At 40.7% G+C, this 16614-nt stretch overlaps 1 long non-coding RNA gene across 1 annotated transcript; it reads left to right on the top strand.

Annotated features, from left to right (window-relative positions):
* Window positions 1-3935: 3935 nt before the first annotated feature.
* On the top strand, window positions 3936-10796 carry LOC142218958 (uncharacterized). The gene is made up of 3 exons (XR_012717487.1): window positions 3936-4005; window positions 7103-7136; window positions 10689-10796. It is a non-coding gene; the product is annotated as an uncharacterized LOC142218958 (long non-coding RNA).
* Window positions 10797-16614: the final 5818 nt, after the last annotated feature.

The following is a 16614-nucleotide window of genomic DNA, read 5'->3' as shown; positions in this document are numbered from 1 at the left end:
AGTTTATTTGCACCATAGTAGTGTGCTTTACAGCATAAAAAATGGTACTGAAAGATGTAAAAAATATTCTTACACTTACAGGAGGCAAACAATGGGCTGTGGCTTTGCCCTGCAGCTGTTTTCGTTTCTATCTACTATGTAATCTTTAAAAATAACTGTATAATGGAGCTAAAAATAAAAAGGAAATGGAAAGTAAAACTGGCTATATTCTAGTCTAGTCAGCATGTAAGAAAGCATGAAAACAAAGAATTTCTGTCCTAAAACAAAATTGACCTAATATTAGTAATTCATAAGGGAGAGCAGAAGCGGAAAGAGAATTTTGTTGGCATCGCTCTGTGACAACCGGAAGAACGGTTGTATTGGTTGTCGCCTTTAAATTATCTTCTTGAAAATGAATGACAAGTTTTTATTCCATCAGGAAAAGTCAGTCTTATCTTTGGTTTCTTAGAAGTTAAATCAAATAGGAAGTTTTGTGAAAATATCTGCCATATTGGCTGAAATTTGGGCATTGCTCCAGTTTCTGATTTGTTGATATGTAACTTATTTTACTTGGGTAAAACTATTATTTGAGAAGAGACAAGGAAGAATCCTTTAAGAGTTTAGTGCACAGTATTGTAGCTTCATAGCGTTGACGTCCTAGGTTTGAATCCAGCCAAGAACAACATCTGCAACGAGTTTGCATGTTCTCACCGTATTTGCGTGTATTCCATCCAAGTACTTCTGTTTCTTCCCAAACTCTAAAGACTTACTAACAGGGAATTTAGATTGTGAGCCTTATCTGGGTCAGAGTTGACGATATCTGTAAAGTGTTGTAAATGTGATCACGCTATACAAGTGCACGTGAAATAAAATTACATTTCCATCTCTGCTGTTCATGGTTGGTCCATGTTGTTACCATACAGTTTTGAAAACCACAGAGCTCAGTAAGCAACGCTGTGTATCTAAGTCTCGAAGATATGGAAACAGCATAGCATAATGCATTATGTTCTTTCCATAGCTCCTATTTACCTCTATGGAAAAAACAACATGGAAAAGCCCCATTCTGCTCTTTCAACAACTCCTGACCTGGTATTCCCATCCCAACCATATTTGGCTGAATATGGTTGAGTTGGTAATACCCTTTTGAGCCACATATTCAATATTCCAAAGTAGAGTAGTCCCTGGTTCAGATTTTTGCGTGGGAAAAAAAATGGCCATTATTTCTCTCCTCTATGTAAAATATGTCCTGGATAGGTTCCCTGCTGCGGGAGGGAGTGGACCGGAGTTGGGTGCAGTTTTCTGGCAGGAATTAGGGTCAGTTCACAAGCAGCTGATTTTGACTTCAATGGGAGCCACTCGCTTATTTTTTCCGAAGCTAGTTGCGGAAAAAAGAAGCGAGATGACCCTTCTTGCCATGGATTCCGCGGCGTGAATCAGTCCGTGAGTCAGTGTCCATAGTGCGAGACTCCCTCCCATTCATTTGGGCCTAATCTGGAGCGGAATTCCATGACGGGATGCTGATGTACTGCACCGGCATCCCATCGCTGCTAGTCACGCAAAATGTTCACATGCAGAATGCAAATTCCGCCATGTGAACATACCCTCAGAGTAAAATCTGTTAGGCTGAGACATACCAGCCTTAGGGCCCCTTCACACTACAATGGGAGCCAGCATACGAGCGCTCCCCATTGAAATGAATGGGCTGCTTTTTTCTCTACGAGCGCTCCCATTGAAGTGAATGGGAAGCGCTCGCGTGTACAGCTCGGAATGAGCCGAGCGAGCCGTACACGCGAGCGCTTCCCATTCACTTCAATGGGGAGCGCTCGTATGCCGGCTCCCATTGAAATGAATGGGATCTGCTTTATACGCGCTGATTCTGAACGTGTTTTAACGTTCAGAATCAGGCAGCGTATCCGTAGTGTGAAGGGGCCCTTAGGCTAAGGTCGGTGGTTTTTGAGCCAAAGTCAGGAGTGTATTTAAGGAAAGGGAGGCGTGTAAGAGTTTACTTTATATTTCCCATTCCTTTTCTAGCCACTCCTGACTTTGGCACACAAAAACACAGCAAAACCTTCAGAAAAAAACGCTACATTTCCGCACCGTGGGATCTCAGGCTGTCTTCTGATGTCCAAAAATAGATATAAGTGTATATTTTATATAGTACTAAATGCAGCTTTTAATTCTTAAATAATCTGTGAAAACAATTGCTTTTTTTTTTTTTGCAACACAGTAGATTATAGAATAATGGTATTTTTTTTAAAAAAAGTTTCAAGTCACACACTACAGCAAACTGTATAGGAAACAGAACAGCAATTCGACCTGCATCTGTTTTTGTTTCTGTACGTCACTCTTTAAAAATATTTGTCTAGTAAAATGGTCCGATAAATCAGATAGAGAAATAGCATTTCTCTAAGAAGGGCTGACTGTATGCGGCTTAACCTGTTTGACAACTCCTGCTGCATATCTGTATATGATAATAATGAAGGAAGAAATCTTAAAAGCAAAATATTGACATAAATCTGGCCAGATACTAAAAAATCGAAAGTGGAAACAGAGACACAAACTTGCTTTGTGTTGCATTTACTTACAAATGGGGGGAGGGGGGAATTTCCTAAAATAGGTACTTCCGTTTTCTGGCTCAAAAGTGTTTTGCACGTAATAGGATTACCCAGAATCCCATCTACTTTGCAGGTAATATAAAATGCGGCAATTTTTTTTTCTGCTGCAGCCAAAACACTGTGTTTTCACAATGTAGGTCCCCAGTAGGGTTGAGCCAATCTTGACTTTTCAGGATCGAATTTGAAATCCGATTTCCGATCATTTTTCATTCGAACCCGATCTCGACCCCAATTCCGATCCCAATGCAAGTCAATGGGATTTTTTTACTAATCGGAGATCGGATTTTAAAAATGATCCTATTCACTATACAGCATGGAATCTAACAATTGAAAGCTTTAATTGTTAGAATCCATGTTGTGTAGTGATTAAAAAATCCCCTGGCTACCTAAGTTCGGTTACCATCTACTCTTCTGTTTCCACCATGCTATGTCGTAGGAATGAATGGACGCAGCCGGCGCGCAGGGGCATCCATTCATTCTTAACATTGTTTGCTTTTCCCACAATGCTTGCAAAGCATTGTGGGAAATAACCTCCGACCTCGATCCTGCCTAAAACGATCGGGATCGGAATTCCGATCGCGATCGTGAAATTTACTCGATCGCCGATCGGAATCCGATATTTTCCAATCCCAATCGCTCAACCCTAGTCCCCAGCCTAAAACTCACTGCTAGTTTTTTTTTTTTGGGGGGGGACACTATGTATACAGCTATATTTTAGATTTAGTTATGGGACCAAACATCTCCTTTAAATGAAAGATTTTTTTTCTTTTCCCTTAATTAGAAAATCCACTTTCCTTAGTGGTACGGGATGTTTTTCTTTTCTCCACTGTCTTCCAGGCGTGTGCAGTTTTTGTCAGTTTGCAGAATATTCACTGTCTACAGTAGTCAATCCATTGCGCTCATTTACTGATTATAAGTTTATGACCTTAGGCAGTAAATGTAGTTTTTCTTCTTTCTCTCTCTTTACACTGGAGCGATACAATTAAGTATTGCGTAAACTCTGGGCCCTGACATTTCGTCAGCACAGAAGGAAACTGGCTTTGGCCTCGTTCCAGCTGAACACAGCTAAGTTTCATGGGGAAACCTGGCTTATCTTCAAATGAATCCTACAACAGATGTACGCTGGGAAAGGGAATCCCATAAACCCTCCTCCTCCTCCAGCATAAATAAGCATCAGCACTTCCAGCCTCAATCAGTTCTTGCAGACTTGTAAGAAACTTCAAGTTTATTCCTTAGCTGAACCATGTCCTCTCAGCTTGAGCGAGGAGCAGAGGAACGTGTCAAGTTCAACCCATGTGATGCAAAGACTGAAACCTCTGGAAGTTGTAGCCCTGTTTTTATCATGGTTGCCATCTTGCTGTCAACAACTATTATTGGATTAATGTCTTTCTGCTTTGTATGGCATCACTCGGTAAGTTGCTATATATTTTTGCAATGGTGTTTTGGAACTTTTTGTATTGTTTTTGATCGACACATAGATTTTTTTTTATGCTTATAATTTTTTTTATTTTTTTTTATATTTCTTGTAACATTTTATATGTGCATTTTTTTTCTTGGATTTTTTCAAGTTAATGCTAATAAACTGCAAAAACAAAACTATAGGCAACCACCCTAGGCTGATGTCAAACGTGGCATAAACCCCATGTTCAGCAATGAGTTGCTGGTGGAGAATCTGCTACATTGTACTGTGAGATGTAAAAAAAATTCTTATCCGCATGCTGCAAACAAAACACACTGGTAAGTTTGCATGCTGCAGTGATTTGATGGCTTTCAACAATGCAAAGGTTGAATGCAGCAGGAGACCTGCGGTGACTCCTCCAAGTGCGCCACCGCAAAAATCACTCCATTTTGGCCACACAAAATATAGCATTTTTGGATGGTGGGGAAAAAAAAACTCAGCATTTCACAGTCGAGGCAAAAATGAATTAGATTTAATTTAATGTGACCCACGCATTGTAGCACCCCCCCCCCCCCCCAAGGAAAAAAAAACGCAGTATGTTAATTTTATTTAGGGAAACGCTGCAATTACAGCATAGACTTATATGGGGGGAGGCAAAAATTAAAAATGTAAGTAATTAGATGTAAATTGCTGAATTTTTTTTCTGCATCACTTTTTCCCTGTGTTTCACTAGTTATGGCTAAGGTCTCACTTTGCAGAACGCAGCTAAAAAAAAAACGCTACGGTTTTTCTTCCCTTATTAAATCTATAGGGTCATACTACGTTCCTATACTATTTTTGAAAATGTGACTTTTCGGCAGTTTTTTGCAATGTGTGGATGGGATTAGCCAAAATCTTATTCACTTTGATGGTACTGTAAAATGTGGTGTGTGGTTTTTTGTTTTTTTTCTCCTGCGTTTCGACAATGTGTCTTGGCCAACACGTCTGCCCCAAATCCAAAGTGTCAAAAAGATGTTATCCCAGCATAGTGTTCAAGCAAATGTCTGTGAATCCATTCGCATCCTGCAAAAACAAGATCCATACGGCCTATGATAATAAATCAATAATTATAGGAATATTTGCTAATATTCACCAGTACGATAGGCTTCACATTCACTTTAAGGTTTGTATTATATTTTGTTATCCTGAGTTGGTATTAGCCTTTGTCTTACTACTGTATGTTGACAATGAATGAACACGTGTACTCCATGTGGCCTGCGATGTTTGTATGGGTTACTATACTACATGACGCCGCGCTGTGTCATGTGTTTTCTTGCCTTTGCACATTCCAGCTGTCGTTACAGAGACTTCATTTCTAAGTTTTTGCTGTCTAACTCTTAGCAGGTGTGATCCATTGTGTATTTCAGGATCTTGTGTCACATCTGTGATTAATATCAGCTCAATCAAAATGACTTTTGTGTTTTTATACATTCCAAACATTACTTCTGTAGTCTGATGACTCAAAGCATTCACAAAGTATCCTTATTGCATAAGCTTATGGCAGCTTTCCCAGGAATCAGTGAACTGCTCTCCAGTAAACGTTCCAGCCGCTACATAGTGCTGGAGCTGTCAGTGTCACCGACTCTACAGTCTATGAAGTAGCTGCTGAGAAGAGCTGATCAGCGGGGGTGCCACAAGTCTGATATTGATGACCTGCTAGGCTGGGAAACTCCTTTGACTGTCTTATGTATGAAAAATATTCATCAAAGTCTATGGAAAGGAATGACCGTTCCATATACAATTCCACCCATATATATATATAATATTCCACCCATATTGCTTTTCAAACTGGTTATCTAAGAGTATATTATTTTTATACAGTTGAGTCAAAATTCCAACATTTTTGCCATGCAACAGCAGCATTAATCCAAGGTTGAGCATTATGTGACATTGGTCTACATGCTGATTACTCCCTATTCAATGGGGGTTGATCTAGGCGTGGCTACCTGACGTGGTTTTGGCTCTAAAACCGTGGACAGTTAGGTCATAGATGCCAAACTTAAATTCAAATCATTGGAAACTTTGTAGGGTTATAGGTTGGACTTGATGGACTAATGTCTTTATCCAACCTCATCAACTATGTAACTATATGAGTATCGTCGAACCGTCAGTTAATTATCAGTGGGTGGTGTATACCTGCTGACAGGTTCCCATTAAGTTTCCTCTGTACATGGTTCAACTAATAGAGTTGTTAGCAGAGTTGACTTTTTTTTTTCTATTTTAGAAAAAGCTCATATGTCTAATGTGTTAAAGGGAGTCTGTCATCAGAACAGTCCCTATTGATCTATAAACACAGTCCTATAATTGGGGTTTACATGAATAAACTACTTTTTCTGCTTCCTCATCCATGCCTCTATAGATAAGAAATTATCTTTTTTTTCCCCTTGATATGCTATTAAGATAAGATAAGAGATAAGATAATCCTTTAATAGTCTCACCATGAAGAAATTCAGTGTGTTACAGCATCATGGATAATACAGTAATATATTACAAGCATGAACACCTAGTCATAGCAACTAAAAAGAAAAAGAGAGACTTCAGGATCATTTAGTTCTCTGTGCGGAGTGATCTTCACTTAGCTTGATGTTGATTATACAGCCTGACCGCGGTTGGGAGGAAGGATCTCCGATAGCGCTCTTTTTCTCACTTTGGGTGAAGCAGTTGGTCACTGACAGTACTGCCCAGTGCCGTCCCAGGCAGTAATGAGCTATTTGGTGTAATGGGGGTATCACCATTGCACCAAAGAGTTGACTCCCTGCTATGACAGGGCCTGGCGGTGTACATGTTACTTATATAAGGAAGTGGTCAAGGGATGAAAACTGGGTACTGGAATGCATAGTTTTGGTGTGATAAGAGCAAAGCTAATGTCTCAGCAATGGAGACAGCGATCAGAAACCCCTGGGATCTGGCTGTACTTATCATTCAATAGTCGCTGTTCTGACAACAATGCAGGACCGGTGACTATAATTCGTAAAACAGTTACAATACTTATAATGCAGTATTGAAGAAAATGTCTGTATGTCCAAGCAAGGTGAATTATCTATTAAGTTTTTTTTTTCCCCCCTTATAGATAAAGGCACAATGTTCTGCAGAAGCCATACTTGGTAAGTGTTATTTGCAATGCTATTACTGATATTCCATGGTTTATTTGATACAACTTTCCTACACTCTAAAATATACTATAAAAACACTGTTAAATATATATATATATATATATATATATATATCAGACATAGGACAAAACAATTATGGTGTTATCCAGTAGTTGGGGTGACCACTGATTCTCAGAATAAACGTGTCATACCCAAGCCTCAAGGGCTAGCTAGCTGCACATGCAATGTGGGATTTCTTTAAGAGTTCAGCACAAGAGCCTAATGCATACAGTATTAGTGCCAGCACAGCCAGTGTATTGCTATGTTGAACCTCTATGAAATACATGTCAAATAATAAATTATATATTATAACTATCAGATTGGTTGGGACCCCAGCTACATCAAGGAAAATGAAAAACTTGTAATACTTATAACAACTATTGTTAAGTGTTCGGACCAGTGTGTACAATGGTGTGAGCACGAGCTACCCCTTCAAACAGCTGATCTGTAGGGGTGCTAAAGGAGATCAGAGGCCACGTGTGTCCTGAAATAGTGAAGCAGCAGGTTGCACATATGTATCTTCTTTATATTTAATTCTGTGGGACTAATGGAGGTAGCCCTGATCTATGCCCTTGTACACCACAAAGCTGATCTAATCCCATATACACCCCACAAAGATAATCTACGCCCACCTACACCACAATGTTGATCTATGTCCAGCTACACCAGAAAATTAATGGCTTAGTAAATTCACCCCATTCTTTAAGTAAGAAAGCCTTCACAATTGTGCTGTACCAAGAGAGAATGGCAGAGGCTCATAATGAATACACCATCATCAAAAATAATCCTGTTCACTACACAGCGTGGAGTCCAAAAGTAGAAGGCTTAAATTTTTGGAATCCATGCTGTGTAGTGATTTAAAAGATCCCCTGGCTACTTAGTCCCCCCCACCCCCCACCCACCCACCTACCTGCACAGAATCGCTGCCGCTGCTGCTCCCCATTGTTCTTGCTCCTCTTCTCTCAAATTCACATGCCTGCAGAGTGCCATGCGCCCCCCCGCCTCCCAGGCTAGTGTTACAGATGCTGGGAGTAGGCGGGGCTTATTGTGGCTTAGGAGAGTGTCAGCAGGTACAGAGCGGGGAGACATGAGTGCATCACTCACATCCCCTCCCAGTACCTGCCCACACTCTCCTAAGCCACAAGCCCCACCTTCTCCCAGCATCTGTAACACTAGCCTAGGGAGGCGGGGGCGCACGCGGCGCTCTGCAGGCATGTGAAGTAGAGAGGAGGAGAAAGAACAATGGGCATCGGCAGTGGATCTGTGCAGGTAAGTTGAGCGATCGGGATCGAAATTCCATTCCCGATCTTTTTTAGGTGGGATCAGAACCCAATTGCGATCTTGAAATTTACTCGATTGCTGATCGGGATCTGATCTTTTCTTATCCCGATCGCTCAACCCTACTTGACAGCAATACCTATTTGTTGCCCATCACCGGTGGTACTTCAAACCTTCTCTTGGACCCTAGGAGTTATCTTTTATTTCATTTTCACACCTCTTCATGACCTAATGTTAGTCAGTCTTAGATAAGTCATATGTCAGTGGTATATTAGCTGCACGTCAGTTGTAAAGTGTTGCATCCATAAACTGTTATATTAACATACACATTACACTACATTGTGCAGTACTTAATCTAAACTTAGGACATGACCTAACACAGCCGGAAAAATATTACTGACATTATGCAACCCAGAAAACATAAATTGTTACGTGACATCAGGGCTGATCGAAAGCCTCACTGCAGACATGTCTAGGCCTTGCAGTTCTTTTCCTTGCAGACAGTTTTAATTGCAGGATATTTGGTAGCAACTATACAATTAAAATGGTCTACAAGGACTGAAAGGCCTCCTCTGTACCTTTGCTGCTGACTCTTCCATCTCCAGGCTGTTCTTGGCTGTTCCTTTGTAGCTTCACCCCTAAGCTATCTGGTCCCACCCCTCTTTCAGAGCTACCATGTCGTGAAATGAGATGAAACTGACGATATCACAACATGGAATGGGCGCACACTGCACACTCCAGATTTCACTGCATGAATACCTTTTTACGGAGGCCTGTGGGAATTAGACTATAGCCTTTGGCCCCAGAGAAGGTAGACTGGAGAGAGTAGCCTGCTGTCTCTGACGGATTAGGGGACATCTGCACAGGGGTTTTAAAGGGGCAGGAGTATCAGCAGGAGGCACGGAGGAGTAAGGAGACATGGCAGTATATAATGCTGCTGCTGTGCCTCAACCCTGTCCCCTGTACATTCAGTGCCTCAGAAGCTCCTGCTGGTTCACTCCCTTCTCATATCTGCCTGTAGGTATCCCGCATCACTTCAGAGACTCCTGCTGATGCAACTCTTTTTCAGAATCTCCCTGCCAGTGATCTTACCTCCTCAAAATTACCCTGCAACAAATGTCTTGGCTGACAGCTCCCTCCTCCTCTGGAATCTTGCTCTGTAAGGGGTTTTCCCGGCCCCATAATCATTTTTCATACTAATGACCTATACAAATGTGGACCCAGACCTCACACAGATCAGCTGCTGCACAACCTCTGGGTGCCATAAGTTACAGCAATGGAAGGAGAACATGTGCAGCTTTATACTCTCCTCTTCTACTGCTGTAACTTCTGGCTGTTTTTTCTGTCATGTTTTTTGTGCATTTCAGGACTTTTTTCCATTACTATAAGGAAGCTACCATCACATCATGTTTTTACAGCACCACAAAGAGACCCACTGAGACTTTGTCAGTCCAGGGGCTACCACAACAGGACAACTGATCTGTGTGGGGACTGACAGACTGACCGTCACTGATGTAACTTTGATGGCCTAGCTTGATAACTTAATTTTCAAAAGGTGGCTATCCCCTTGAGCTGCTGGGAGATGCACTGGGATTATTGAGAGGCTCTTATTGGGGTCCCATTTGTCAGAGTTGGAATCTACACCAGCGAGGGAATGGTGTAGATATAACTTGTTTTGATCCCTACGCTGCTTTGCTGATTTTACTTAACAGTGGAAAGAAGGTTGGAAAATAGACAAAGTGGTGCATTCTTTGGTCCAAATCCATCATGCACCATTAAATGTGCCACTTTTACACCAACTACTGGCATGAGGAGTTTAGGAAGTTCTCCCCATTGTCTGTAAATTTTGAGAGTCCATCACTGTTGAGAGTCAATCACTGTTGAGTGTCCCTCACTGTTGAGTGTCCCTCACTGTTGAGTGTCCCTCACTGTTGAGAGTCCCTCACTGTTGAGAGTCCCTCACTGTTGAGAGTCCCTCACTGTTGAGTGTCCATCACTGTTGAGAGTCCCTCACTGTTGAGAGTCCCTCACTGTTGAGAGTCCCTCACTGTTGAGAGTCCCTCACTGTTGAGTGTCCATCACTGTTGAGTCCAACCTTATCTATGTTGTACACAGCATTATAGTCAGTACTGCCTAATGTTATATTTTTCTTATATCCTGCTATCATAATAGTTACTTGCATAAAGTCACACGACTGATGTTTCCTTTTTTTTTTTATTTGTATAGGTGAGACTAGAGATGAATGGATGTGGAACTTATCGAAGTGTCCCTGGCAAATAGATCCTTTTAATAAAACTGCCGTGAAAATAAACAGCGATGGAATCTATTTCATAGACTTTCAAGTGCAAGCTAAGAACATCAGTGTTCTCACTGACCTTACCCTGAAGATCTCCCCAAGTCAGAAGAAATACGTTTCAGGCGCCTTTCAGAGTCCAAATGCAAACTACTGTTTTGTCAGAATGAGTCACATCCTTGAGCTAAGAAAAGGAGATGCCTTGAATTTCACAGTATATGGTTACAAAGATGATTACTTCAACGATTCAAAATTCACTTACTGGAAGATAGTAAAGCTTACGGGCTTATAGATACACCCAGTCACTTTACATTTAACACATTACATACCATTGAAATGGATGGTATCGTATGAGAGAAGTTGAATGTCAAGTTAATATTTGCTACATCCTGCATGCTTCAAATTTTAAAACCGGCTCAATACTAATATAAATACTTTGTATGTTATACAATGTGGGAATTTGTTAAGACTAGTATTCTGTACGTCAGTCTTAATAACTCAGTTGGCATCTTGTGCCAGTCGGGAGCTTAAGATGCTCCGGCCTCCTAATAACCCTGATATATTCCCATAACTCTACGACAGGCAGGAACTACCATAGAGTTCAGAAACAACTCATGAGACATCCCCGCCCTGGTGCGCCTCAGGTCTCTGCCCATTTTTCTAGAAAGTGTCAAGCAGGGCTTAGAATAAACAATGTGGAGTATATTTGGCACAAGAAAGAGTCATGCACCACATTTACACCCATCTATACTAGATAATTGGTGCAGATGGGTTAGTAAACTCCCCCCAAAGTGTCAACATTTCAAGCGTTGACACTTTGCAATACACATTAAACCTGTATATACCGAGGAGCTGTCAGAAAGGTTGCACATTTGTTATCAGATGTTGCATATAGGTATGACCGCACACAAGGACCGACCTGCAGCCTCTCTGACACCTCCTCCTTCTCCTCTACATGTTGTTGCAGCTTGTAGATGACCTTTTATGCTATATTCTGATGGGATGTATTGTGGGTTTTTTTTTTTCTCCATTTTGCTAATTCTATGCATAGTTGCTAGGTATTTGCTTTTCCTTGATGGAAAATCTGCGATGTATATGTCTTGTATGTACATTCCTCAATGTAATATATCTGATAAAGAGTTAAGGGCCCCTTCACACAGCGTAAGCGCTCAGCCGGCTTTACACGCGCTCCCATTGAAGTGAATGGGAAGTGTTTAGAAGCGCTCGTGTGTACGGCTCAGAATGAGTCGAGCGCTTACGCCGTGTGAAGGGGCCCTAACACTTGACGTAACTAATTTACTCTTGTCCAGAAACTCTTTGTTTAGGCCCCATGCACATGACCAAGTGTGACGTCAAGAGCGCCTCCAATGCTCCATTCCGATGACTAAAGAAATGATCTTATCCTACTTTGTGACATCGGAATGGAACCCCCCATTAAAAATCAATGGGGGATTGAAGGCACTGAGGTGTCAACTGCGCACATTCCGCTATAAAATGACCCTACCCCTCACAACCTGTGCACTTGGTCATGTGCATAAGGCCTTACTTTGGCTTTCTTTTGCTTTGTGCATTATATTGTGTCATATTATCATGCCTTATCACATTAAATGCAAATATATAGTATGCATGAACATATGTTGTATATATCTCTCTGTGTCAACTAGTGGTAGAAATAGATAGCTCCATTAAAATTTTTTTTTTTTGCTTAGACTGAAAAATGCTAGATTCATATCTACGCTCAGGTTTCCATTTGAGGGGTCCATTTGGGGACCCCCAATCAGAAACCTAATCCACATAAAAAAGCGGTGACCTTAGAAAACTCACAGACCCCATAGACTATAATAGGAACCGTTCGGTTTGCATTTCAGCAAGCTGTTCTAAAGATATACATTTTTTTGCTAAAACAATGAAAACTGCACCTCTGTAAATATGTGCAACTACTGTATGGTAATGGTGCTACCTATTTGCAAAAAGAATATGGTTATATTATTCAGATTAATAATGGTCTTAATTTAGGTATAAAAGGATGAATATTTTGTATAGACTTTACTTTGTTATCCACATGCCATGCACTTTCTTTAGGAATGATATGTAAAAAATATATTTTTTAATTAAAAGAAACTATTAAAAATAGGAATGACCATAAGAAATTATTTTAATAACACATAATATATATGTTTATTTAATGTAATATATGTTTAATAGAAATTGAATCCCATCACGTCTAGTTGTCCATGACCTCTTTCTAGTTCAGCCCCATTCAAGTGAAAATGGCAGCACAGCAAAACCATGCATAGTGGTTATACAATGAAAAGGTTGAAGTGCTCAACAGAGAAATCTTTTCTAGCAGCTGATCCGTGGGGGTCCTAGGTGTTGGACCATAGCTGATCTTCTATTGATGATCTATACAAAGGATAATTAATCAATTTTATGCATCAAAATCAATTAAAAACACACAAACCTACAATGTATAAAGTGAAATATACTGTACATTTTGATTCACGAAGATTGTAGATCTAGAAAAGCAGCTAAAAATTGCAAGGAACTTAAAACAAAAACTCGAAACTATGCCTTGAACAAATCCTTGAGTATTGGTTTCTCATTCCTATTGGTTATGTACAAGAAATATGTTCATAGTATGTTAAAGGTTATGTCTTCACCTTTTTTTTTTTTGTCCTGATGAAGCAACTTTGTTGTTTTGTATCTTAAATTCTTGACAGATATATGTATAAATACAGGGTAACGCTCTGCAAACCAACCCTATAAAGTCTGATTCTGTTTTCCCAACGTTTCGGTAACACTTGCTGGAGGACGGTTTTACCACTTTTCAACTTTTTATTCTTTATATATCTTGTTAAACTCTTGCAATAAAATACTTTGCTTAAAGCCATTGGATTGTTTGTCATTTTATAGGGGTTGTCAAGACTTTTGATAAGACTGATACTGTTGGGTCCATAAAAAGTGGAGTCATATACTGAGGGGAGCAAAGAAAAGGGGATCATATACCGTGTGGGGTTTAAAAAAAAAAAGTCTCATATACCATGTGAGTTACAAATTTTGACACCTAGCTTAAAAGGTTGTTTTTATAGTTATGCCCCAGTAGGCCTCAGCCCTGGTAAATGGGGATGGGATCATCACTGGGCCTTTAAAAGACTGCAAAGGCAGACCCTTGGAGAGAGAGGAGACGCCTGGGTCTGTCTAGAGAATTGGAAGTCTGGTATGATCTGACTGTGACTTGATGCTATTTTGGTTATGTGGCTGAAGCAAGCCTCATGTGTCCCTGTACCTGACTGTTTGAGTCTGCACTGCTGCTGCTACCGAGCTGTTTCCCTAGAAAATATATGAAGTCTCTCTCCTGGTGTACCAGTTTAAACTGGGGGAAACTAGAGGGGGACATTAAACTGGGGCATCTAGAAGGTGACATTAAACCATAAAAAGGGTAATTGGATGGGGACATGACACTGGGGGCTACTGGAAGGGGATATGAAACTGGGGGGCCACAAAAGGGGGATATTAAACTGGGGACAACTAAAGGGGGACATTAAACCGTGGAGGTAACTGGAGAGCAACATTAAACTGGCGGCCCCAGTTTAATGTCCCCCTTCATCTGCCACCAATTTAATGTCCCTCCCTCCATCTTCCCCCAGTTTAGTGTCAACTTTTCATCTGCTCCCAGTTTAATTTGCCCCCACAGTTTAACATAATAAAACACTGATACTTACCTCTCCTCGCTCCCCTGCTGCTCTGTCTGAGGTCTGCCTCTCTGAATTGTTGAGGGAGCTACAAACACAGAGAGGACATCACATCGTGTCTACAGCTCCCAGGGCTGGTGCATACAGTAGCACAGCAATAAAGCAGAGGCTCTCCGCGGATGACTCCTGCTTCATCGCTGTATTCAATTTATTTGCGTACTCTCTGGACACAGATGAGTTGAATCCATAATATGCTGACTGGACCGTGAGACAGACCCACAATCCGGGACTGTCCAACCAAATATGGGACAGTTGGGAGGATATATATATATATATATATATATATATTTTTTTTTTTTAATGAGTTGGGTAACCAAGCAAAGTGCTAATATTTTTTGCTATTTAAAAATGGAATGTGCTCTGGGTCCTACTTGTCCTGTGTACACACTGTAGACCTATTCTGGGTCCAAGAGGAATATATTAATTTAGTGTAGGGTCCCATATGAATGAGGTCGCCATATTGTGATAAGTGAGCTTCTGACTATTCGATCAAATGTATATAACAAAGTACCTCCAATTTATAGATTATATTAGATGATTTTAAAAATATTAGTAGTGCCCAATATTTCCTAGTTTCAATTCCATATGTCCTGATGCTATGTCCGGAGTGCTGCTGCAGTATATATATATATATATATATATATATATATATATATATATATACTGTACATATATATATATATATATATATATATATACACGTGTGTGTTTGTGTGTGTATGTATATATATATATATATATATATATATATATATATATATATATATATGAGCTAGGTAACTGAGAAAAGTGTTAAAGGGGCTCTATCAACAAAATTATGCGGTGTGAGCCCCATATATGCCTGAATAGCCTTTAAAAAGGCTATTCAAGCACCGCTAATGTTATTTTACCCCCCCTCCCACGTTTTAAACTAATACTCTAAAAACGATTATTCAAATTATACTTACCCGTGCACGTTGGGTGGTCCTGCACTGTCCGATGTCATCTTGCTGTCACGCCTTCCTCTTCTTTCAACGACGTCCTCCTGTCCTGGCTCTTCCCCACCTTGATCTTCTGTTCTTCCAGCGGGTTGTGTTCAAATCCTGCGCATGCGCAGTAGCGCTCCCTCCGGAGCGCTACTGCGCACGTGCCAGCGCCTTTTTTGTTGTATTTCTAAGTAACCCTTAGAACTACGCGAGCATACTGCGCATGCGCAGTACAGTCACGAACTTCTTCAGTCCGGAAGAAAAGAAGATGAAGCCGGGGAAGAGCCAGGACCGGAGAGCGTTGCCGAAAGAAGAGGAATGGATGCCAGAAGATGACGTTGTACCATGCATCACTGCCCACCGTGCATGGTAAGTATAAATTTACATATATTTTTTATGGTTTTATTTTAAAACAGGGGAGGTTTAAAATACCATTAGCGGTGCCTGAATAGCCTTTTTAAATGCTATTCATGCATATGTGGGGCTCATACAGCATAATTTTGCTGATAGAGCCCCTTTAATATTTTGAGAAAGCAGAAAGCCCAATTTTACTGTCAAGGTCTGGGGTTGCTAGGTGGGGTGGCATAGACACAAAAGTCCAGATTCTTTAGTCCAAAAACAAAGGTAGAGTTTTATTTTCACTCAAAAAATGGTAGTGCAGCAACAAAAGGAAACAATACAAAAATAAATACTTGCCCGGCTAGGCTCTAGCTAAACATAGAATAGGTTACCTCACCTAGAATAACAGAAATCCAAAAGCCAGTAGAATCATTCAGGACACAGCTCCAAAAATATGACCTCTGTGGTGACTCTCCAGACAAGCATTTCCCCCAGTCTGCTGCTGGAGCAACTTCTTAAGCCTCCTTGACAAGGAGACTCTCGGCAGCTGAGTCGCTGCCGGAACATCCCCAAACTGTGGACTCGGGGGTGGAATGACAGGTCCCACTACCAACCTACCTGTCATTCCTAAAAATCCAGCCCAGTATTTAGCATTTACCAAAATGCTCAGCAGACGAAAGTTTTCTGCTGAGAACAAACATTCCTGGAGTTTTCTCATCTCGCCCACCTGAGTAGTCTGGGTGAGATGTACACCCCCTCCATTACCTGACCAGCCATCGGCTTACATTACGTATCAATGATTA

This window comes from Leptodactylus fuscus, chromosome 9, assembly GCF_031893055.1.
Source record: "Leptodactylus fuscus isolate aLepFus1 chromosome 9, aLepFus1.hap2, whole genome shotgun sequence".
In the NCBI taxonomy this organism is placed as follows: Eukaryota; Metazoa; Chordata; class Amphibia; order Anura; family Leptodactylidae; genus Leptodactylus; species Leptodactylus fuscus.
Note: the sequence above shows the minus strand (reverse complement) of the source record. Positions and strands in the feature narration are given on the sequence as shown.